Genomic DNA, 25,407 nt, shown 5'->3' with positions numbered 1-25,407 from the left:
TGCATGTTTGTGTATATTTTGTTTAAAAGACTAATTTTATTATATCAATAACACCAATTGGACCAGAGACAAATTTATTTATACGTACGTCAGTTTTTTCATTGAAAATCAACTAAATGGTAATCGATACCAATTTTAAGAATTTAATTTGACGATTGAATTGATAACAATTTTTTTTATTATAAATTTGATGTTTATTTCGTTATAATTTGATATTGTAATTTTAATTGAAAAGTTTGACACACAACGATAGGGTGACAATCGTTTTGTGGTAGTGGTGCAGATGCAGTTCGCTTCTCGCTTGGGACAAATGTACAAAATGGCAGTGTCTATACTAAGTATACCTTGTGGGTATGCCCAGACTGCTTTGGAAAACACATAAAGCTCACAAACCCATAGTTGTAATAGAAATTAGGATTATTTTGTTAATTTATTTTTTTTATTTTAATAGCCACTTCGGTCTTTATATGATTACTTACCTATATATATATTAAAGCGCACAATACAAACGCACGATATAAAAATATATAAATCTATTAATAGTGTTTTATACGTATAGTGTAAATTGCTTCTATATATCTATTCCGCTATTTATATTTATTGTTAGTAATTGCATTGTGTTTTTAAATATAATAATAATTATTATCTTTTTATGATAGATAAGAGCCTTTATAAAATCTTAACCATCGTCATGTTCTGTTCACGCGGATAATATTTTATAAACCTTTACTTTGCCAAAACCTCTCAAAAGTAAGCAATATATATTTAGCTGTCTACTATACTGTACTGTACTGAGACTATATTCACTCACGCTCCATTCATTCACTCACTCAAAATCAAACATTCCGTCTCGGAACATATTTTTTTTTAATTCCCAACATGGCCGAGATTTCTTTGAAAATGCTGAAGGCAAGGCAATTATTTCTTGGCTATTTCAATACCGTCAAAGGGAACCTTATAACTGCGGGAACTTATTTCAAGACTTGTGTGGAAATACTAAATCAGTACCGAAAGTTCTAAACTTCGGTATAACAAGACTTTTATTGAAGGAACCACTTTAAGAATTAAATAACTGGCTTTTACCTACGGCTCCGTCTCCTTCTGCCGGAAAAAAGGTTCGACGTGCAATAATATATATTTGAATTTATGTTTAGAAATAAGCAGATATTTAAATTTATACTTACAAGTATTTAATGAAATCCCATTGCAATGTTTTGGTTATGTGTTTGCGTTATAGGTTTTGGTGAAATCCTCTTCTTTCCTTCTCAACATGTATCACAGTATACAGGGTGTCCCAGGAAAGACTGTCAAGCGGAAGTCCAGAGCTAGAACATCCCTTGGGGATTCCAAATCACCCCTATGTATATGATCCGATTTTTTATAGTTTAGGAGATATGATTTTTTTTCTAATTTTTCAATGTTTTTCGACCTTAGCGCTATTTTTGATCATAACTTCGTAAATAATTGAGATAAATGACTGATTTTTTTTTTAATAATTTAGCTAAACCTTGGGTCCTAACTAATACATACACAAATAAACCCTAAAAGTAAAATCATGCGCTTAAACATAATAGAAGCACTTAAAAAAAGAAAAGTGCAAAAAAAACATAACTTCGAAGATTAAAAAAAAAAAATAATAGCAACAAAATAATTTCTTTAAAATAATCTTAAAAACTTCCTTAGTTTATCTAGTTTCTACCATAAAAAATTCAGTAAGTTAACTTTATGGCATCATCCCCAAATTTTGGTTTAAATACGACAAGTCTGATATTTGAAAACTTAAGTTTAAAAAATTGTAATAAATTTGGTCGTGTTTACTGGGAGTATGGCTTTGAAAACAGATAAAAAACAATAGTTAAACGGTATGATAGCTGCGCCACTTGTTTGAAAAGTGACAAATAGAGTCAATGAATTAATGTTTAGAGTGGGATAGGGGCAATCCGTGACTAGTGGTGATGATAGGAACTGAATACGTCACACTGCTCTGCTAGTCGTCTGCTTACCCTTGTGCTTACAGTACGATAGCGATTCCTCTTCTCTGATAGTTACACATTAAAGCTATAATAATTGGCTTTCACACCTGACATTGATTGCATTTCGATTTGGACTCGTATTGTTGGAACTCTCGACGAATTGGCTTTCCCTAAGGACTTTGAGTGCAAACTTATCTATTGGTTGCAAGTGAAAACTGGTGTTTACTTCATCATGACAAGACGTTGTAATGCCCATTTTACAAGTGAGAACTATGAACAAATGCACTACTTTTACGGGTACGCAAGAGGGAATGCTGCGGAAGCTGCGAGGTTGTTTCAGGAACAAGTAGAACGAAGAGGTGATCGTGCATCTGAAAGATGGCCTAATCATCGGACTATCTTGCAAGTTCGCGATGCCTATCGAGAAGGCAGAGTACCAGGAACAATCACAGGGCATTTGCCACTAATAAGAGACTCAGAATTGGTAGAAGAAGTTATTGAAGAAATAGAAAGAGAGCCCAGTGTAAGCGTCAGAACCATTGAACTCTGCACTCCATAACAAAATCTGTAACACACCGCATACTTCATAGTGAGGGCTATCACCCATATCACATTCAAAGAGTCCAACAATTGAAATCGGAAGATTACCCCAGACGGGTTAGATTTTGCCAAGAAATGTTGCGGCGCCAAGCAGTCAATGAAAACTTTTTTAAAACAATTTTATGGACTGACGAATCACATTTTAAGCGAACTGGGATTTTCAACATTCACAATTACCATTCCTGGGCTGTCGATAATCCTCATAATATGTACGATTTTATTTTTGTGTTACCCACACATTAGGAATTCTAAACATTTTTGAATATCATATCAAAAATTAACCGCTCCAGCGGGGTTCGAACCCGCGTCTCCGACTGACCGTGTCGGCGCTCTAGCCAATTAAGCTATGGAACGATGTACCCGCTAGAGCAAAATTTTTGATATGATGATTTTTATTTTCGGTTTAAGCGAACCGTGGCGCCGTCTATAGTGAGTTCTTTACAGAGACCCGTAACTATTAAAAAAGTTTCCTGTCAAAGAGTTTCATATTACAATGAAAATCTTTGACAGGAGACGACACCATGCTATTTTTAATATGTACGATTTTATTTTTGTGTTACCCACACATTGGGAATTCTAAATATTTTTGAATATTTGTCACTTTTCGAACAACTGGCGCGGCTATCATACCGTTTAACTATTGCTTAGAATACAAAAGATTCAGATAGAAAGTGTTTTTTATCTGTTTTCAAAACCATACTCCCAGTAAACACGACCGAATTTATTACAATTTTTTAAACTTAAGTTTTCAAATATCAGACTTGTCGTATTTAAACCAAAATTTGGGGATGATGCCATAAAGTTAACTTACTGAATTTTTTATGGTAGAAACTAGATAAACTAAGGAAGTTTTTAAGATTCTTTTAAATAAATTATTTTGTTGCTATTATTTTTTTTTTAATCTTCGAAGTTATGTTTTTTTTTGCACTTTTCTTTTTTTAAGTACTTCTATTATGTTTAAGTGCATGATTTTACTTTTAGGGTTTATTTGTGTATGTATTAGTTAGGACCCAAGGTTTAGCTAAATTATTAAAAAAAAATCAGGCATTTATCTCAATTATTTACGAAGTTATGATCAAAAATAGCGCTAAGGTCGAAAAACATTGAAAAATTAGAAAAAAAATCATATCTCCTAAATTATAAAAAATCGGATCATATACATAGGGGTGATTTGGAATCCCCAAGGGATGTTCTAGCTCTGGACTTCCGCTTGACAGTCTTTCCTGGGACACCCTGTATAGTGGTTTGTCTAACGTTCCTTTACAATTTACATTTTTAACTAGCTGCCCGGACAGACTTCGTTCTGTCAAAAGTTAATAGTGAATATATATATATATATATATATATATATATATATATATATATATATATATATATATATATATATATATAGTATTTAAACCTTCCGTGGGCCTTAAGAAACATTCAAAAAATAAATTTGCCGAATTGGTCGAGCCGTTCTCGAGTTATGCGCTTAGCAACATTTATTTTTATTTATACAGATTACGTGATATTTTTACAGCTGAGATTGAATTGGATATGTGCTTGCGATGCTTATAAATTCTACCGTACAATAAATAACCATGAAAACACAATACTTAACTACAAGGAATCATTTTAACACCAAAAAAACTTAAAATAACTTCCATAAAAATTAGTTTTTGTTAAAAATAGTTATTTTCCTGTCTACAAAATCCAAGCTACGTAAAATGCTTATAAAAACATTGATGGATATTAGTATGTACTAAATACTGTACGAAATAGATGTAGCACATTAAGGAGTTAGCCGGGGGCAGCGCTTCTTTTAAATGAAGAGGAAAATTTTAATTTCCTATCGCGTACCGACAATAGTGATGCGAAATATTGTATCGATAAAATTTAAATAAATTAAATGGTTTACAATACTCAAATTTCTTTGAGATACATTTTTACAAAATAAATCATAAAGATTAATGACAATAGCAGTTTCATAAATTTTGATCTAAATCGCTTTTATTTTGAACTTTAAACGTTATACTTTGTAGTGAAATTTTTTTTAATCACCAGAAATTTTCAAAACTATTCAAATACGGTAGCTGATAGAATTATCGTGAATATGCTTAGATATTTTCAAGTCTAAATTATATAAACCTAAAATAACTTCAAAGCATTATTTTGCTATATACTTTATATATACATTTCTTTTCTATGTGTATTAAACTAAATTTACATTTATTACTTTTAAATAATACTACTACTCCTGTCTGCTTCCGCTATCTGCGCAAAATTGTAAAATATCATATTCCATTTATTTTTCTGTACATTAATAGTTATGTGCGCCAAATAAACACTCAAGTTTTTCCACTATAATAAAAAATAAAAAAATAATAAAAAAATGCGTACCATTCTGTCACGCGGTCCATTTAACCTTCAAACTTTATGAATGAACCATTTTAATATGAAAAGACAGGATGACCTCAGATACGAGGTCCACAATCAATTTAACATCAATATGAAATAATTGGAAGATAACATATGGGACAAGTTTGTCGAACAATCAACCGATGATGTCATATTGACTAAAGTCGATATGAGAGTCTGTTCACGTTGTAGCTATCGTGTTATAAATGTTTTGACTGTTGTTGTCTATATTAAACTGAAACTTAAATTATACACAAAATATATAGAATACTTGTATAGATTGGATTCTTAATATATATATATATATATATATATATATTGTATTTAGTTACAGGTAGTTTCTAAGAAGTTCTATTTATTCGATTCGATTTTACTGGAAATTGTTTATATTGTCGATTACAACAATAAGACGTTATAAAAATATTTATTACAGTTTTATGAGTATATTTAAATATATTCTTAATATAAAATCCCTTTTCTAAGAATTTTGTCATTACGTTATTATAACCAAATTTTGAAACATTAAATATAACTACATTAGCCTTCTCTCTCGTTGGTTATATCTACTTTTTAAAACTACCTATTATGTAGATATCGTTGTACAACGCGAACGAACTCTAATAGATAGCGGAATTGATTGTATAGTATCCTGCACACATCAATTTGTGCACTTAAACTATAGTGGTCACATTGTTTCGTGATTGTGTCATACCTTCCATTGATGTTTATAAAGAGCTATCAATTTCTAATTCAGCTTTTAACTGCTTACAAATTGCAGTAGTTGTATCGAAATTTTATCATATCAACGCTAAGTGGCACTTTTTTATTGTATAGTCAAAAGTACAGAAGTTTTAACGAAATTTCATTTATATAAATTTGCAGTAAAAATTGAGCATTCCGGAAATCGCACATAAGCAAAGTTGGAAGGTGTTGTTAATAAGATAATTATCAATTCAAAATGATGTTGATAATAAATTACAACACAATTAAATAAATACCGAGTATCGATAAAATATCGGTAGTCACATCACTACCGCAAACCTCCGTCGTTAAAAATATTGCTGTTTGAACGTGGAGTTCGCTTAGCGTTTTAATAAATTTGGAAAATTAAAGATTCATATCTGATTCCTTCACTAGTTAATACACCCGAGCTACCCTTGATAAAGTTATTATGTACTTTGTGATTATGTTACGATGTTTAGATTTGCGAACACTAATTCGATATTATATAACGTTTATATTTCTTCATAGATATTATACAATTAATGACATCGAACTTATAAAAAGGCAATATACAAGGCTAATGGTTTGAATTGGTGCCGTGAAATTATCATTGTATAAAACTTTTAAGCTTTTGCTTGGTGGTGAAGTAAAGATATTGAGAATACCTCCATATCTCGGAAAATTATTGAGAAATGTATAACCGCTGTATCTATTTTCTAATCGGTAGTAATATGAATTTAATATGTTCAATTGTTTTGAGTTTTGTTCCAAAAATTCCCGTATTCATAAAATAGTCTGATGATCAGCTCTGCCACATAATTATTACTGTTCAATGTAGAACTATGGTTGTACTAGACATCAACAATAATAAGTAGTTATCCATCTGTACCTATATTGTAACTTTAGGTATGGACAGCCTATTCAAATAAATAGAGAGTCCTAACAAAAAAGGTTTGTCTCTTGCCTGATATATAATTTATAATCAGTAACCACTTCATTGTAATTAATAATCAAGTTAAGCAAATGCCAAAATATCAAAATTTAAAAATAACCAATAATTTGCCTAGACTAGTCAGGTGACTAGCTAACCTCACAATCAGCCTATCTCTAATATTTATATAAACACTTTCCAGCAGAATTTTCGTTCTGAATCAAGGATAAAACGTCTTAAAAACTAAAACGATTTGTAAATACCGATTAATTAGTACTTTAAAAAGCAAACTCGAAGTGAATATAGTTTTTTTCACTTGTGTTAAGTCATTAAAGTAAATTTTGTTTTCTTTTCACATGTGTATGAACACCGACAATGAACATCTCAATTGGATAGCCATATTTCTGATTTTCTTTTAAAAATTATTAAAGAAGAGGGGATCGGAGTACCATCAAGTTGATTGCGTCATTGGTTATTTATATTTAATTATAAAAAGACCCCTGGAGCTAATTATTTCTACGCTTATCTGACAGATGATTTATTCTCGCCCTTAATTTTTTGAGATCGGTTTTTTTTTTAATTATCGCCATCTTGAATTCGATTTATATCTTCGTAATTTAGTAAGACTGTGTACTTTAGGGTGACATTTTTGTTTCGCTTTTTTATAGTTATAATGTTAATGTTTTTGATATCTTGAACACGCTTATCTCACGAAAAATACTTTTACTAGAAAATATACAGATCTAAAATTAGTACACTAGTCTATTAATATATAATAATAATTTATGGCAAATGTGTCTTATATAGAGTGTACCCTATGGACTTTATATTACTTCTTGATATCAGTAACTGTCACAGCCTGTTAGCGTCCAAGCGTTAAGCACAGAAAAGGGTTGAACTTAACTTTACCTTCCACTTTATTAACATTTAGTATTGCTAACATTCAGATAGGAGATACATGAGAGTACATCTAGCAGACATTTAATCTCTACGACAAAAGTAAATGAGGAATTCCTTCTCTTCTCTTCTAGCTATATCTGTCATTTCTAACATAAAATGGAACTATACTTGTATTGACAAAACAAATAACTTACAATACTTCATAGCAAGTACTTGGAAGAAGCATGTAAAAACATAATCCATGTTGGTAGATCTCTTCCCCATCAAATGATGTTATTCCTGTAACAAAAAGGTAAAAAGTACGTGATTGCTACCAATAAACGGTATAAAAAAGAAAACAAAAACAACAGGGGTTCTGTGCCGGTGCGGCCCGTTCGATCGCCACACGTCGGCCGTTCATTAAAAACGACAAAACAAATAACAGTTGGCTTCAGTTGCAGTCAAAATTCACACTATTCCAATGTGGGAATTAATTAAATGTATCGTTACAAGGATACACTGACAATGGAAGAGAGATACACGCATATTTAACTAAAATTAATAAATAAAATTGTAACGTTATTCACACTAGCTCTGTAAGACATCGATGTTCCGTCACATTCTTATATCATAGTACAATATCCGAAGTCGAGTAATATACGTGTAAAATCTGTCTACATCTTATCTAATATATAAAATTCTCGTGTCATGGTGTTAAACATTGAACTCCTCCGAAACGGCTCAACCGATTTTAATAAAATTTTGAGGGCATATCGGGTAGGTCTGAGAATCGGCCAACATCTATTTTTCATACCCCTAAATTATAAGGGGGGGGGGGGATTAAGGGGGCTAATAACATATGTGGCAAAGAAACGTTTGCGGGGTCAGCTAGTTATTTCTAAATTTTTTACTACAGTTATTGAAATACTAAGTATCGTGACTATTTTTTTTATTTGATAAAAACTATGCCCCGGGTGAGGATTGAACTCACGACTTTAAGATTATGAGACTTACGCGCTGCCTACTGCGCCACCGAGGCTACGATAAGCCCTGCTAAAATTACAGCTAAAGTACGTACCTATGCAATATCACAGCTCATTGAACGTGCCTGTTTCACTTAAAAACTTTCAATAGTATAAATTAATCAAACAAAAATTGGAAAAATACACCTTTGCCTTGGCATATTATTTTATAAGACATTTTTCAAATGATTTTCAAATTAATGAATTTGACGGTCTGTTACAATATTATTAGTACGTAACCACACATTTTGTAATTTTTTACTAGTGCGTGTATAGCTTCTAAATAAAATAATCGAATTAAAATAAATAATTTCATTACTTTACTCGACTACCAAACAAGCACAGACGCATTTCATATGAAAGTAAATATAGTCTATGAATACCTGCAACACTCCTATCCCACACCTGCTGTCATTAGCGCATCCACAGCTCGCTCTATCACCAGCTCGAGCTGTATACTGACAGTAACACAGGAAATTCCTGCTGTGCCCTACCTCAGTGATCTTCTTGTAGGGTTACAATACGTCACCGCCCCGACACTAGATTTACAAGATATTTCCTACTCTGCATTATGACAATAAACATTATTTTATTTTTATTTTTTGTAAGAATGTGAATATATTTAAAAAGAAATCATACCTTTGCAACCTTGCCTCATCCAGCGTTGATCAAACACGACTCCCCACGGCCGGTAGACAGTGCGGGCCATAAATTGAGCGCTGCTGTCAATTGCAGCCGCGCCAATAGTTGCGGTCGGGTCGGCTTTTTGCACTCGCTGCAATTTCTGTTGTTGTTGTAATTTTATATTTTGTTGTTATCGAATTAACAACATAATAGTGTTACAGTTTTTATACGCAACAGTCTGTCAATTTATTATATATTTTTTTTGAAGTTTCTATTTGATATGCAATAATATAGGTAAATGTCGTATTATGTAATTGTGGATAGACGAGTAAATATATATATAAAAATAGGTTTCATCTTAATTTAATAAGTACAATTTATTGATACATTTTTTCGAAAGATAAATGTTTATCAAAGCTTCGTCTTCCAAAGTTTTTATCGCATATATACATATATATATATGGGTGCTCTCAACTTTTCCTGCGAGAGAGAGAACTATTATTTTCGGTAACTTACTTTTATATTTTAAATTTTTCAATCATCACCACAGCACAAAAATTCGTCACTAGCTTTAAATGAAATCTTATTACCGTTGTCAGTGGAAATACTTGGTTGTATTTTTGGGCAGCAGTGCAAAACCATTTTTAACACGTTGAACGCCATGGGGTAACCGCTTGTTTAGTCCATGGAGCCAGTTTAAAAGTCCCTATTTACAAAATTTTTATGATAAGTTTTTATTGTACTGTCATACCAATTCTTAAAGATCTTACTTATTTTTCCTTACATTACGTGACATATTTTTCTAAGACATATTTTTTAAGTTGACTCTGGCTCGGGGTCATATGGTATCCCCCGCAGCACCAACGGAAAAATTGTGTAAAACTAAAAAATTAAGGCGACGTTTATCATTTTAAGATCGTCTTATTGCCCCTAATGGGGACCATTCCACTTGAATAATATTTATACCGAAATTAACTGTAAATAATTAACTCGTCAGTTGTAAAACTTAAATATGTATAATCCGAAGCACGGAGAAACAAAGGGCCACGATATAATAAATAATAATGTAAGCTTCGCGTAGTTCATATGAATATACTAATATACTAAGCATGCAATCAGATAACTGTGTTTGCTCGCAAACGAAAAAAAAACTGACTTCAGTTACATTGACAAGTAATACAAAGTAGACGAAAAAATAGTTAAGTAAATGCGCTTTATCAATGATTACTCAAAAGGTAGTCATCAGATCCTAATCAATGGGATCTCATTTTAATGAGACTATAAAACAAGCATACACTTTCAATTAAACTAAGAATCATTAAAATCGGTATATCCAGTGAAAAGTTATGCGGTATAACACATCGTAGGTCGACGTAAAAATAGTGAAGTAAATACGCATTATTAGATATAACTCGAACAGCGCTTGTTAGATCGCAATTAAATTTAAATGAGATAACATGATACACACGATTCGATTAATATGAAAGTTTCGAAATCGGTAAACACAGACAAAAGGTCTGAGGTAACAACATACATAAAAAATACAGTCGAATTGAGAACCTCCTCATTTTCTATAAATGTCATAGCATTATAATAAAAAAAAAACCCAAGCGGATGAGTAAAAAATTGCAAGATCTAAAAAAAAGCTCAAGCAACAAGTCCGTGGACGTTACGTCACAAAAAAAGTGTATAAAAAATATTTTAAAATTTCGAAATAAATATGCAAATCCTTTTTACCACCTCAAGAATTTTTAATTAACATTGGTATTACCTGCAATGTTAACAGGACGGTACATACAATATTGTAATTACAGGTTCTGGTCCGCTTACATACAAACAAAACAAAAAAGAGATATCTCCTTTCTTTATCTCGGTATTAATAATAGGTAAACAAACGTACAAAGATAATCAACATATACACTTTTTTCACTCAACATAGCATCGCCTCGGTGGCGCAGTAGGCAGCGCGTAAGTCTCATAATCTTAAGGTCGTGAGTTCGATCCTCACCCGGGGCATACTCTTTTTATATTCAGATATATATTAAAACTTACATCACGTATCACTATGTATCGTCTAAAGGTCATATTATATTGTTAATTCACATTTATTTATTTATTTATTTATTATAAAAATAATTAAAGCGGTTTACACCAGTTATATTAATTACTATATACACATAGGTTTCTAGATCATCATCATTCATTTCTTTAAATTCAAAGCCATTCAAGGTGATCTAATAAAATATATATTTGAATAATTCCTTAGATATGATTAAATTATCTTTTGTTTATTAGTAAGTCAGAAGTAGTTCTCACTTTTCAAATTTACTTAACATTTTGTATGTCACGCAGAAAAGAATGTTAGAAGGTTGGCAGTACTTTTTAATTCTTCTGGTTTTGTAAGTGCATATAGACATCATTTCTTTGCAAATTTATTTTATGGACCTTACTCATAAAAGAGTTAAAATATAGACACTACACTTGTGTTTTTTTTTATGCTCCTGAGAAAATATGGAAGATATTATAATAGCGCTGGAACACGCCTCTTTTTCCATATATCTAATCCGCCACGCTGCTCCACTACGGGTTGGCGGATATGTTCCCTACTATGAGTAACCATCGCTATCAGGTATTTATGATAGCAATCGGGACTGACGACTTAACGTGCTCTCCGATGCATGGTGGGGAGACCGACAAGAACAGACATCCAAACCAGAAAGAAATATTTGTACGAATACAAATATCCATCCCTAGCGGGTATCGAAGCCGCAACCGTCGCTGTTTTAGGCGATTATACACACCACTACACCAGAGCGGTAGTTAAACTGAGGTAGGGCACAGCAGAAATTTCCTGCTTAAAATATGAAGCAGCCCGACTGGGGTAGTACCTCGACCTTACAGAAGATCACAGCAAAATAATACTGTTTTCAAGCAGTATTGTGTTCCTGTTGGTGAGTAAGGTGACCAGAGCTCCTGGAGGGATTGGGTCGGCAACGCGCTTGCGATGCTTCTGTTGTTGCAGGTGTCTATAAGCTACGGCAATAGCTTACCATCAGATGAGCCGTACGCTTGTTTGCCGACCTAGTGAACAAAAAAAAAAAACCTGAGCGGTCCGTTATAGGTAGTCACAAAAATATGAAAAATGAAACAAAATAGTATCTGTGATTTTCTAAATGGTTGTAATATTAACGTACTTACCTACGTGTCAAACAGACATTTTATTAAAACTAAAGATGATTCGACAACCCCTGAAAAGATTTTAGACTTTCTCCTAGATATAAGAAAATTTTTATTTGTTGTTGGTGTGTCAGCAGTGTCTACAATAAATTTCATATTGCAGTCGGTTCAGCCGTTCAGTGTAAAATGTTAGTTTTTAAATGATAATATGAACCTCGAAACTTGTATACCCTAGGTCACGTCACGTGTTCTAGCCATATATTATAGAATTATTAATTCCGTTATATCGAATTGTTTATTAAACGCTGGCGCCGTCGCATTCGTCAATTGTTGTGAGAACATGACTTTAAAGACGCGACCTATTTTTTGTTGCTAATTCTGGACCACAACAGACAAACAAATATAACATCGGCTGTCTTTGATGGAAACATTCGAAAACAATATTATTTGTATAACGATTCTGAGAAAAAAAATTATAACTGACACATTCCTGCTTAGACGTCATTGGCAATTTTTCGACGCGTGTCAGATAATTAATTTACTGTTTAATGCTAATGTGCCGTAATAATATAGTGCATATAATATTTGATGAACTAAGAAAATTTTATTCAAAATTATATAGATAATACTCAGTTGTCTATAAAGTAATATTCAAATCGAGCTATAATTATTGCTTTTTCTCAGCAGAAATACAGAGTGGGAGAAAGAAAACGTAGATCGATAGAATCAAGAAAGGTCTGGAAGCCATAAAAAAGTTATACCACCTGGAAAAAGAAAAGAAAGAAAAAATAATCGAAGCCAGCATTCGCTGTGGAAGTGGCAATAACCCATCATAAGTTCTGGCAGTTAAAAAAGTAAATATCCTTTGTCCAGCAGTGGGATATTACAGGCTGAAGCGTTATGAGTTAATGTATAATTAGTTAGAGTTAGGGAATGCTTTGCCCAAAATTGATAGCAAATTTTGATAGTGTCTCAACCTTACAAAGGTTCACAGCTAATAATTATAAATGTAGTATGATGCTCTCATCATCAGAATGATAGCAAGAGCTTCTAGAGATTCGTCATGTTGACAGCGGGGCTAGGGTCAGCAACACCCTTATGATGCTTCTGGTGTTTCAAGCGTTCATAGGCTATGGTAGCCGTTTACTGTAAGCTACTGTTCGCTTGTTTGTAACCCTAATGGTACAAAGTATACACATTTATATATTTAATGATTGATTGATGCAGCTTATAGCATCCCTCTACTGGGCACAGGTCTCTTTTTCCATGTCGGAGATCTGTCGGAGCTTAATCCACCACAATGGCCTGGCGGGTATTCCTTTCTATGAGTAACGATCGCTATCAGGCGCCTATGACACATTACATATAAGAATCGGAAAATGTATCAGCTCGAATTAAATTCTACTGGCGAGATTTGACTTGATCTGCTAGTACAGTGGTATAAACATCACCTTTTGGCGACATATAAACTATACAGGAACATACTGCATTGTTACGAATATCTAAAATAAAGTAGGTGAATATTTAACAACTCCGTCCTATAGCCTCGGTAGCGCAGTAGGCAGCGCGTAAGTCTCATAATCTTAAGGTCGTGAGTTCGATCCTCACCCGGGGCATAATTTTTATTATAAAAAGAACATAATTGTAATAATTATGTTTTAAATAATTCATTAAATATATACAATTAAAATTTTTAACCTAATAAAAAGTCATAATAAATTAGTACATTCATCCATTTAATTTTACCGTTAAATCTTATCATCTTATTGCTGTAAAAATAATTTTTTTTATTGAAATCCAAGCCAATTTTAACCTCAAATATCAAACATATCCTCCAATATTTCTATCCAATTTTTTATCTAAACCTATAAGTTGAGTTACCGTAGTCTATAGACGCCTGCAACACCAGAAAGATCGCAAGCGCGTTCGCAAGCAGACCTTACCCCCAATTCCCCCAGGAGCTCTGGTCACCTTACTCACTACAGGAACACAACACTACTTGAAAGCAGTAGTATTTAGCTGTGATCTTCTCTAATGTTTAGGTTATTTCCTAGACGCAATGATCTAGGTTTTCAGCAGGATATATTCTACTGTGCTCCAACTCAATTAATCCCATCACACCTTGACAAAGTATGCCAACAGATCAAAACATTGACATTAGCTGATTTGCCACTGTCCCCATTCTGTTGCTCATTACACCGCGACGTGTATCATAACACTCATCGATCATTAACTAGTGTCACCCCGGTCTGTTCATTGCTAAATTTAGTCCGCGAGTGATACAATAGTCTAATAATAGAAAATGCATCACCGATCATGCAATAGATGTGTGATATTGACAGTATGTATGGCAGTATCTTTCTAGTACGGTAGCTTTTATTTGGGAAACGTATATCGTTTCAATTATGAAATCATATTAAAATTCAAAATTAGAATGTTCAAGTGGGGTTTAAAATCACTTTTAATTCGTCATTTTACAAATTAAAATTATATTGTTTTATTTCTAGCTACCACCGATTCGAAATGTATTATCTATTGAGAAGAATCGGCAAGAAACTCCGCCTACCTTTTAAAAAACATCTTGCATTAAATAAATATAGTAATTACACATGATATGATGACATATATCAATATAATGTAGTAGTAATCATAACGCATTTAAATATTTTTATGTGTTTGAAATTTGGATATCATCGTTCTTAATACTATTACATTTTTATTATTTTCAAAGAAAAACAGTGTCACCAATTTAGCAAATGAGCTATTTAACGGATGAAGTAATGATAAAATCTTTGATACCTCCACCGACTAGATAGAATGAATAAATTGTATAACATAAATTATGAAGAAGAAATTCAAAATACAAATTCTTGACATCTATCAAAAATGTAAAAAAAAAATCAAAACATGACATAAGGTTTGATTATTATTTTGATATAAAAAGTTTGTATATGTGTGGATACGCCACAATTTGTTCCACTTTTATGTGAAGACTTACGTGGTAAGTACAAGTTTTTCATTTAAACTTAATTTTAAATGTCTATAGTCACATGCTTACCCAATCTAGGTAAAGATGTAATAAATTATTTTGTTATTATTTTATGCCTAAATGTTTTTTCTTCTAGCATAATAATTTCTAAGCCAAAATCGTTCTTAGTAAAATTAAGTTCGAGTAGTGCATTTGTTAAATAATAAAATAACATACTCTTAAATAGCTTTATCGAACATACAAAAACATATTTTTTTTTCAAGAATTCCTCAGATGGTTTCTTCTTCTTTTTTTTTCTTTCAGGCGATTTATTACTTAAAAGTACAGATTGACAGACGCGATCCGACGGTGACGTTATTTTTTTTGGATGGCTTCTTGTTACAGGTAGGTATAACCATTCTACTCGTATTAACATTAAACACTTTTACCACTTCTGTATTCAATAACTTGTCCACTTAACAGGATTTAAGCCAAACATAACATAGGCTTACACTAATTAGAACACGGCCTAGTATAATGCGAACGGTATACCTCTACCCCTAAAATTTCAGATGTAATTATTATTGTGGTTTTTGCTTTTTATTTCATTAGACGCCATTGAAAATTAATTTGAAAAATGACAATATTATTATAAAACTATGACTAAAAACAACTTCGAGAGGGAAGCCGATAGGAGGATTCGATTGGGCTGGGCAGCGTTTGGCAGGCTTCGTCGAGTCTTCACTTCGAAGATTCCGCAATGCTTGAAGACAAAAGTCTTCGAGCAATGCGTTTTGCCTGTGTTAACATACGGAGCCGAGACGTGGACACTGACGAAGGGACTGGTCCACAAGTTTAAAGTCGCTCAACGTGCAATGGAACGGACTATGCTTGGGGTGTCTCTCAAAGATAGGATTAGAAATGAGACTATCCGCGATAGAACGAAAGTAACCGACATAGCCCAGCGAATTAGCAAGTTGAAGTGGCAGTGGGCTGGCCATCTGTGTCGCAGCACCGATGGTCGTAGGAGCAGACGCTTGAGTGGAGACCGCGTCTTGGCAAACGCAGTGTGGGACGTCCTCCGGCCCGTTGGACCAACAATCTACGTAAGATTGCATATGTGTGACAATTGCAGGTGTGACAATTTAGTCATGTTATGTAAGTTTTCAGCCTATCACAGTCTACTGCTAAACATAGGCCTCGCTAAGTGTGCGCTAAACATTATGGCGCGAACTCACGTGTTTTGCCCACGCTGGGCAGGCGAGTTGGCGACGCAGGTCTGGCTTTGTCGCACCGAAGACGCTGCTGACTATGTAGATATTAAAATATAATAGCGGTCAACCTCTAATACTATTTGACCCGTATCACCCACTTCTATAATATGAACATTAAACATATCATAAATTTATCGTTTCTAAAGTGTACGAATTGAAATAAAGCGAATAGGAAACACACCGCCCACAACTCTAGTGATCAGAATTGACCCGACAATCAAGACGATGAAATCAAACGCTCCCACATAGTGAGTAAATTACAAAACATAGGTATATGGATGAAATATTACCAGTTCCTTCTATTACTGAACAATGTAGGTACCTAATAGCTTGTGTTGGCGCGTTGACACTTCTGGATCAGATTGACCAGACATTAGGTATAAAATTATGTAACTACCGAATCGTTACGCCGAATTGGATTTTTTTATTCGTTATATTACTGGACGGTTTGTATAAAGAAAATTAAAAAAAAATCGCTACGTTGTTCGCCAGATCAGCTGGTACTCAATAAATATGTAAACTACTGAACAGATTTTAATAATTTGTACAAATTTAAAAAGTCCCATTCAACCCAGAAACATGACAAACACTATCAAACTACGAATTATATAAGTGAAATGCGGATAGTGACACTTCATCAACTATTGTTTCTGAAATTTCTCGTCTTGGTTCCTTAAACACTACCGCGATGTTTTAAAGCCCATGTCCATCTCGATACATAAACAAAAAATAAATATTTTTGAAATCAACCAAAACTGTACATCGATGCGTTTGAATGTCCTTACAATTAATTAGTTACGCAAAAAATACGATTTTGTATAGCCTCTAATAGATACTATAGATACATGTTTTACAAAGTACGCTCTGTCTTTGAAGTTCACAATATTTAAAAAATATATAGTCATTTTAACTAACGCTATTAAATTATTTAGAACTTTTAAATACTTTTGAGTTAAAAAAGCCTCGTTTTATCTTACGTCCAATTTAAAAAAAAAATATCATTGAAAATTCATTTAAAAAGATAAATCAATATACGAGTAAAATATTAATAAGTAGAATGTTAGTAAGAGTAAATATTATATTTACAGGAAGTTGGAAAATGACTTTACAAATGGTTTGCCGCAAAAGACAAGCAGTTTTTCTAGTATAGTAGGTAATATAATAAAAATTACCATGATGGACGAAATATGTAGAAGCCAATACAAGTAACAGAAAAAAAAACCCTTTAAAATTTCCTTTTTTTATACTAATAAAACAGAAAAAATGTATCCATAAATCTGGTCACTGGCTGTTACGCCTGAAAACACAAATTGATTGTAGTAATAATGATAAATATATTACACTCGCCTGCCCCTGTAAGATGAAATTTTGTATTTGGGACCCGGTCACATAACAAAACACAGGCCACGACAAACATATGTATTACTTAATCAAATCGGGCAAATACTGGGCATAGGCTTTTTCCCCATGTAGGAGAAGGATCAGAGCTTAATCCACCACGCTGCTCCAATGCGGGTTGGCGGATGCTTAATTGCATTTAATCAAATATTTTTTACGAACTGAGATCAAAGGTGCTCTCTATGGTAATATAAGTATTAATACTTTTGTAAATCATGAAATTCATCCGAACATCACAAATATCTAACCCCAAAAATAAATATAAGAAATCATCCCGCACCGCCACCTCCCCCTAATGTAAAACTTGGTAATTAAAACTCGAACGGATAATAAATCAATAAGTTTAAAGATATTTTAAATTAAAATGACCGTTTCTTAGATATTTTCGAGACAATGCTCTGGAGAAATATTGAAAAGATAAAACGATAAATATTAAAAGTTACGAAAGAAGTTATACTTTTGGAAAGATATTTCATTTACGCTTTTTTCAACGTTATCGTTAAAGGTAATCTACAACCTTGTATACAATTCTTGTATATATATATAATCTGAATCTCGGTAACGGCTCCAACGATTTTCATGAAATTTAGTATACCGGGGATTTCAGATACAATAAATCGATATAGTTAGGATTCTTTTTTAGAAAATGTCGTTTTATCCATGTTTTTAGGCAAAGAAAAAATGCTAAAATATCATTACAATACAAAGGTAAATTTCACCTCCTATTATAATGTTACAATAGCTCAAGGTGGGAATTCGGCCGGTCCTGTATCGAGCCGCCCCAAGTTTCAAATTCATCATCATTCATTCATTTTTTTTAACTGCATTCATTTATTTCTATTTAAATAACCAGTTCTAATTTTTTTTATTTCTGTGATGGTAAGATCGAATATTATTATTAATATTTCATCAGATTGTAATTCGTAGTTAAAAAAAATTTCCACAAAACACGATTTACCAAGAAAAAACCGAGCTCTGTCATCCAGGTACTATAATTGGAAGAGCACATACACCATTTTGATATTTATGTTATTTTTATTTATAATTAGGTATTTTTCTTTATTATTTAACACTATAAAAATATTAAAAACTAAGATACAATCAAAATAATTATACTTAATATTATTAATATAATTTCAATAAATGTTTTTGTTTTTATTTAGGTCACTAGCTGTGCCCGCGACTCCGTCGGCGAAAAGGGAGTTTGGACAGCATTTTTTGGATATATTTGGTTTATTTTGGACACCAGAATAGCTCTAATACTTCGTCTCTTTTCGCAACACAGCAATGTTGTGTTCCTGTTGGTGAGTATGGTGACCAGAGCACCTTGAGAGAACTGGCGGTAGGGTCAGCAACGCGTTTGCGATGCTTCTGATGTTGCAAACGTCTATAAGCTACGGTAATCGCTTACCATCAGGTGAACCGTTCGCTTGTTTGCTGGTCTAGTTAGATTTTAAAAAAATTAACCTTACATATTTCATAGAAACTTTCATCCTCTATTCCCTATTGTTGTTATTATTGTTATTTTACACCGGTGAGCGTAAAATTTTTACAAACTTTGATTTTCGTATTTATTTATATCGAATCAACAGCCTAAAAAATAAGTTTTAAGCTTCTATAGTTCTAAAAATGACGATACTTCCATACAAATTTTTCATCCCCACCTTTCAACCACTTACACCCCTTTGTTCGCATTAAAAAGTAGTCTATGTCCTTTCTCAGGCTTAGGACTATCTGTGTACCAAATTTCATTAAAATCAGTTCGGTAGTTTTGGCGTGAAACAGACATGCGACAGCGATTGCGACAGACAGACAGACAGAATTACTTTCGCATTTATAATATTAGTAAGGATTTTACAAACTAAAACAGAGTGCAAAAGACGATCTTATTACTAATAGTGCTTGAAGAACTTCTATCTACGTTTTCTGAAAACATTGGTAACATAATAGGAACATGGTGCACATAGCTTTAGAATGTAAACCTGTGAAAAACATTAATTGTTAATTTAAACGTTAACACTTACATAAAAAAATGCGATACTTTTTTTTTAATACCACTAGTTCGGCAAACAAGCGTACGGCTCACCTGATGGTAAGAGATTACCGTAGCTTATAGACGCCTGCAACAACAGAAGCATCGCAAGCGCGTTGCCGACCGAATCCCCAATCCCCCCCAGGAGCTCTGGTCACCTTACTCACCAACAGGAACACAATACTGCTTGAAAGCAGTATTATTTAGCTGTGATCTTCTGTAAGATCGAGGTACTACCCCAGTCGGGCTGCTCCATATTTTGAGCAAGAAATTCCTGCTGTGCCCTACCAACTTATTTTTGTTTATCGTATTGGTGTATAAATTATAATAATATTGCCTTATTAGGTATAGTGTTTTTAACAAAAACATATGATGATAATTATATTATAATATGTATTATATGTATGTGATACAACACTGATATTTCGGCGAATAACAGCGATTAATCTAAATTAATAGATGAAAATGAATTACATAAGTGTGACACATTGAAAACAATCATTATGTGCACAGTAATCTTAAAATTAAATTATATTTAACTATAATTGTGTAACAGCACCATCTCTTTGGTTTTGATTGTACTACTTTCATCACATCAATTTTGTAAATCGATTCCGAAACGCTTTTTTGATTAATATCACTAGTTGCCGCTAGATGGCGATACAAATATAACAAAATAAAATGTTTTTTTTTTTCATTTTTGAAAATAGTACTATAGCAATAATAGATAATTAAGATGCATTTGATATTTAATTTTTTTATTATAGAACTAAAAGAATAAAATGATAAGATTATTTTTCTAAAATTGTTGATAGCTAGCGACATCTATGTGTCATTTAGTCACAATATTTGGTAATTGTTGATTTTTGATGAGCTAATCTTGTATGATAATAGGTAGCGCTGTAAACACAGCACAATATATTCGTAAAATAATTCTAATAACTTGATTCCGGATTTAAAACATTTAGGATCTGTTCCACCAATTGCGAATTAAATTTATCTAGCAAATAAGTTACGATTAGACTTTAACAACAGGAGGTAGATTAAGCATAAGCACTGAAGGGGTTCAGGGGTTCATTGATTTGCTTATTTTTGATGTAATAGAGGTCGGGGGGCCTAAATGATGATTTCTTCATCAATATTTATTTAATATTTCTAAAAAGATTAAAAATATAAATTCCAATGTTTACGTAAGCATAGAGGGGAGGGATATTATATGGGATATATATAGGGAGGTTATAAATTACTAAGATTCTACTTACGTAATACTTACTTGGATGACCCTTAGGTCTTGTTTCACCTCCAAAAATAAACTACAAGTTTTAGGTTCATTTTAGCTAATAGAAATAACATGACATTCAAAGGTGAAATAATTGTGTTTGCACGCAAACTAATCAAAAACCGACTTTAATTACATTGACAAGTAGGTAATACAAAAAGTAGTAATCAAATTCCGATCAACTTGACAAGCGTTAGTTTTAAAATAAAAAACAGTAGATATTAATTTATTTTCTACTTTACATCGTCAATATAATGAAATAATTAATTAAGCTTTTATTTAAAAGTGTGATATTTACAAAATTTAAACAACATTATTATTTATTTTTTTATTCTTACATTTAAATGCAAAAATATTTTTAAAATGATAAATAAACGTGAGAAAATTAAGCTTTGATCCATCTCCACATGGCTGAATCGTAAATAAGCGTAATTCTGTTTACCTCATCATATTTATATCTATTCAAGGACTTATTGATCTGTTGCTCTAATTTATTTTGAGTTTTTTTTTTTTGTATAGATCCGTAGGTACATTATGTGGGTATTTGAAATATTTGATAGAAACTTACTAAAACCATTAGAGATAAAAAAAAACTGACAAAGTAATTTTAAAACTACGTATTGATACGATTTTACGATTCAGCCTATAGGTAACATCCCACTGCTGGGCCTAGGCCTCGTCCTCTATGTAGGGAAAGGATTGGATCTTAATCCACCACGTTGAGCACTGCGGGTTGGCAGGTATGTTTCTACTATTAGTACTCGTTATAATTTAAAATAAAAATAAAACACGAGTTGGAAAATAAATTGTAATGAAATTGTTGAAATTATCATAAGATGATAATCTTTACATTTAAAGATATAAAATTATGAAATATAATTTCTTGACGTTTTTATATTATTGGGGAAACCCCAAAATATTTCGAACAAGTCTTTCAAGTTTTGCAATAATTTTAAATCTATTATAAGGGAATCCCAATTTACTTTTTATGTAAGATCGCAAACTAGGTAAGGAAAGTTATTATTGGTATCAAAATACTTAAATGTTAGTGACAATGTATCAAATTTTTCAAATGTTATACGTTTTTAGTATTCTTTTGTACGGCAATGTACAAATACATCGTTACGGTATTAACATTCATACTATGGTGCTTGGAATCATAAACAGGTTTTTATTTTTTATTATTTATTATTACCATACAAACATGTAACAAAAATACAAATTACACATTCACAAAAAAAAAATTGGGTTTGAGTCGGAATATGTCGTTCAACAATCATTCGCAACTCAAGAATCGCAATACAATTCTTAATCAAAACAAAACAACATAATTATGGAGGTAGTATTAAAAGGAATCCGACAGGCTGGGCAGCTCAGTAAATAAAAATATACATATACATACATGTTAAGTTTACGAAACAACATTTATACACGCTGTTATAGTTTTTTCAAGAAATGTATCTTCAGTTTGTATTTTATATTTGTTGGAGTTATATTATTTCTTAATTCTAGATCAAGATCGTAGACTAAAGCCGGAATCTGATAGGCGCTGGTACGTTTGCCGTATATATTTTTGATTTTAGGTATATTTCATTTTTTGTTTATGACTTGACATGTGGCAATTTTGGGTTCATTTAACTTTTGAATATCTAAGTTGAAGAATTGTTCTTTAAGTAAATTGTAATTGACAATGTCGTGAACGGGAAGTGCTTAACAGATTTTGAATAACAGAATATCATTATTAGCGCAGTCCAATTTAATTTTAGGCGGTAAATGTTTTTAATTATTTTTATTTGCAATCGATGAATACTATTTAGATAAGTGCGATAAGTACGTCCACAACTACTGAGTCCGTAGGATAAAACAGAGGTTATAAAGACATTTTATATCAGCAAGCGTGTATGGAAAGAAATACGATTTTATATTATTACGATGTTGGCTAAAATACTCTTAATTTTTCACATATACGATTAATATGTAGTTACCAGTTTAAGACGCCGCGTTGGCGCAACGGTTACAGCCATGGATTGTACTTGTTGCGCTGACGGTTGCGGGTTTGATCCCCGCACATGACAAACATTTGTATTGGCCATACAGGTGTTTGCCGTGGTCTGGGTGTTTGTGCAGTCTTTGTGAGTCTCCCCACCGTGGCTCGGAGAGCACGTTAAGCCGTCGGTCCCGGTTGTTATCATGTACACCTGATAGCGATCGTTACTCATAGTAGGGAATATTTCCGCCAACCCGCATTGGAGCAGCGGCTCTGATCCTTCTCCTACATGGGGAAAGAGGCCTATGCCTAGTAGTGGGATATTACAGGCTGAAGCGTATACCAGTTTAAGTTGCGATCTATTACAAGACCAAGATATGTGTAGTTGTCTACGACTTCAATAGGTTGGCAATCATTCGGACAAGTCATAGGTAATTGTTGGTTATGAAGGCGGGAGTGACAGCGGGAAAATAAATGTTTTTGAATATTGACTCTTTTATGGGTGGTTATTATGTTATAGCTTATGTTATTATTTTGTAAGTGGAAAAAATTATCAGTGAACTTGCAGATCCTAATATATAAGAGAAACGATTGATGAGGTAGAAAGTTGTATGAAATATCTTGTTCAAAATCTGGAGTCCGACTGGGGAAGTACCCATAACCTTATAAAGGTTTCAAGCTTCAAGTAAGCTTCTGAGTAAGCGCAAGGTGGAATGAAAGAATATCTAAATGTATGTATGTGGCTCAAGTAAAACTACAATCACATCAAATCCAAAATAATATTGAGGAAAAATTTGTTCTTTGTTTGCTAAATTCTGAAACTGTTGGTGTAATTTTGACATATCATCGGACAACCAAACAATCCAGACGTTGTAGCAAAAATATAGATAAATTTCAAAGCATATAAAACCGATAAGGATGTCAGGAATGACATGCTATATTATTCAGTCCGTTGGCACAGTCTGAAATGAGCCTGTGCTCTGCCTTTGCGGTTATGGGTCAAAATACATTCCATTCCATAAATTTGTATGTAGGTCATATATGTATTATTATAGGTCATCAATTTATTTATATAATTATGTATTTTAATATGTATATTGATTTAAAAAAATATATAGGTATCTATATCAGTTCTCTGTTATCTCAAAGACTGGGATTAAGTTGCCTGCCTTAGAAACAGACGACTTTTTATACAACTAGGTCGGTAAACAAGCGTAAAGCTCATTTGATGGAAAGCGGTTATGAAGCATCACAGTGTGTACCTGTAAATCATTTTGGATATTATAACAAATAAAAAAAATAATGGTTGAAACATTCTTTAATACCAGATACAATGTTGATTACAATGAAATGCGTTAACCTATAAATGTCACTAAAACGTGACATTATCTAAACGTAAACACAATTTAATATAATAAAACATCATCATCATCATCATCGTCGTTTCAGCCTATTGCAGTCCACTGCTGGACCTATGTCCAAACACGGTACAAGTTCGCGCCAAAAATGACGTAAACTCATGTGCTTTGTACATAGTCACCACGCTGAGCAGGCTGCATAAACATTATAATAAAACATTATAATGGTTATGGGCTACATATGTAATATATAAACATTATGAAAACATAATTATTTTTTAGAAGTTGCCAATAATATAAAGAAACAGTTTTAATTTTGTGTTTCTAAAAACATTTTTCCGTTAATAAACATTTAAAAAATATGAAGGCTGTGGCATTACGCTATGAATCTATAGGTTCATAGCGTAGTGGGTAGGTAGGGGTATACAGACAAAATTTAAACATGAGCACATTCGTGTGGGACGTATATTAGATGTGTATAGAAAAGTATTTGACAACTCCTAAAAATCATATGAATAATGTCTAATTACAATTAAATAGCTAGAAGTCAGGGCGTAATATTATTATTTCCTTTACTTTAAAAGTCAATCATTTATTTGATATAATAAATGACTTACAACAATATAACTAACTATACTACTTATTTTCTGTATCAGTGATACACATACAGTAAGGCACATTAAGGTATAAAATTATTTTTAAACCAAAAATAATTTTATTTTATCTTAAGGAACACTTTTCTTAATGGAAAAATAAGCAATAATTGTTTTGGGTCTACGTTT

At 32.5% G+C, this 25,407-nt stretch overlaps 3 non-coding genes across 3 annotated transcripts; 2 read left to right on the top strand and 1 right to left on the bottom strand.

The window, feature by feature from the left end:
- Positions 1 to 8,472: 8,472 nt before the first annotated feature.
- Trnam-cau lies at positions 8,473 to 8,545 on the bottom strand. Its single transcript has one exon. It is a non-coding gene; the product is annotated as a tRNA-Met (tRNA).
- Positions 8,546 to 11,095: 2,550 nt separating this feature from the next.
- On the top strand, positions 11,096 to 11,168 carry Trnam-cau. The gene has a single exon. It is a non-coding gene; the product is annotated as a tRNA-Met (tRNA).
- Positions 11,169 to 13,872: 2,704 nt separating this feature from the next.
- Trnam-cau lies at positions 13,873 to 13,945 on the top strand. The gene has a single exon. It is a non-coding gene; the product is annotated as a tRNA-Met (tRNA).
- Positions 13,946 to 25,407: the final 11,462 nt, after the last annotated feature.

The sequence above is a fragment of the Melitaea cinxia genome, chromosome 20 (assembly GCF_905220565.1).
Source record: "Melitaea cinxia chromosome 20, ilMelCinx1.1, whole genome shotgun sequence".
Lineage (NCBI taxonomy): Eukaryota > Metazoa > Arthropoda > Insecta > Lepidoptera > Nymphalidae > Melitaea > Melitaea cinxia.
Note: the sequence above shows the minus strand (reverse complement) of the source record. Positions and strands in the feature narration are given on the sequence as shown.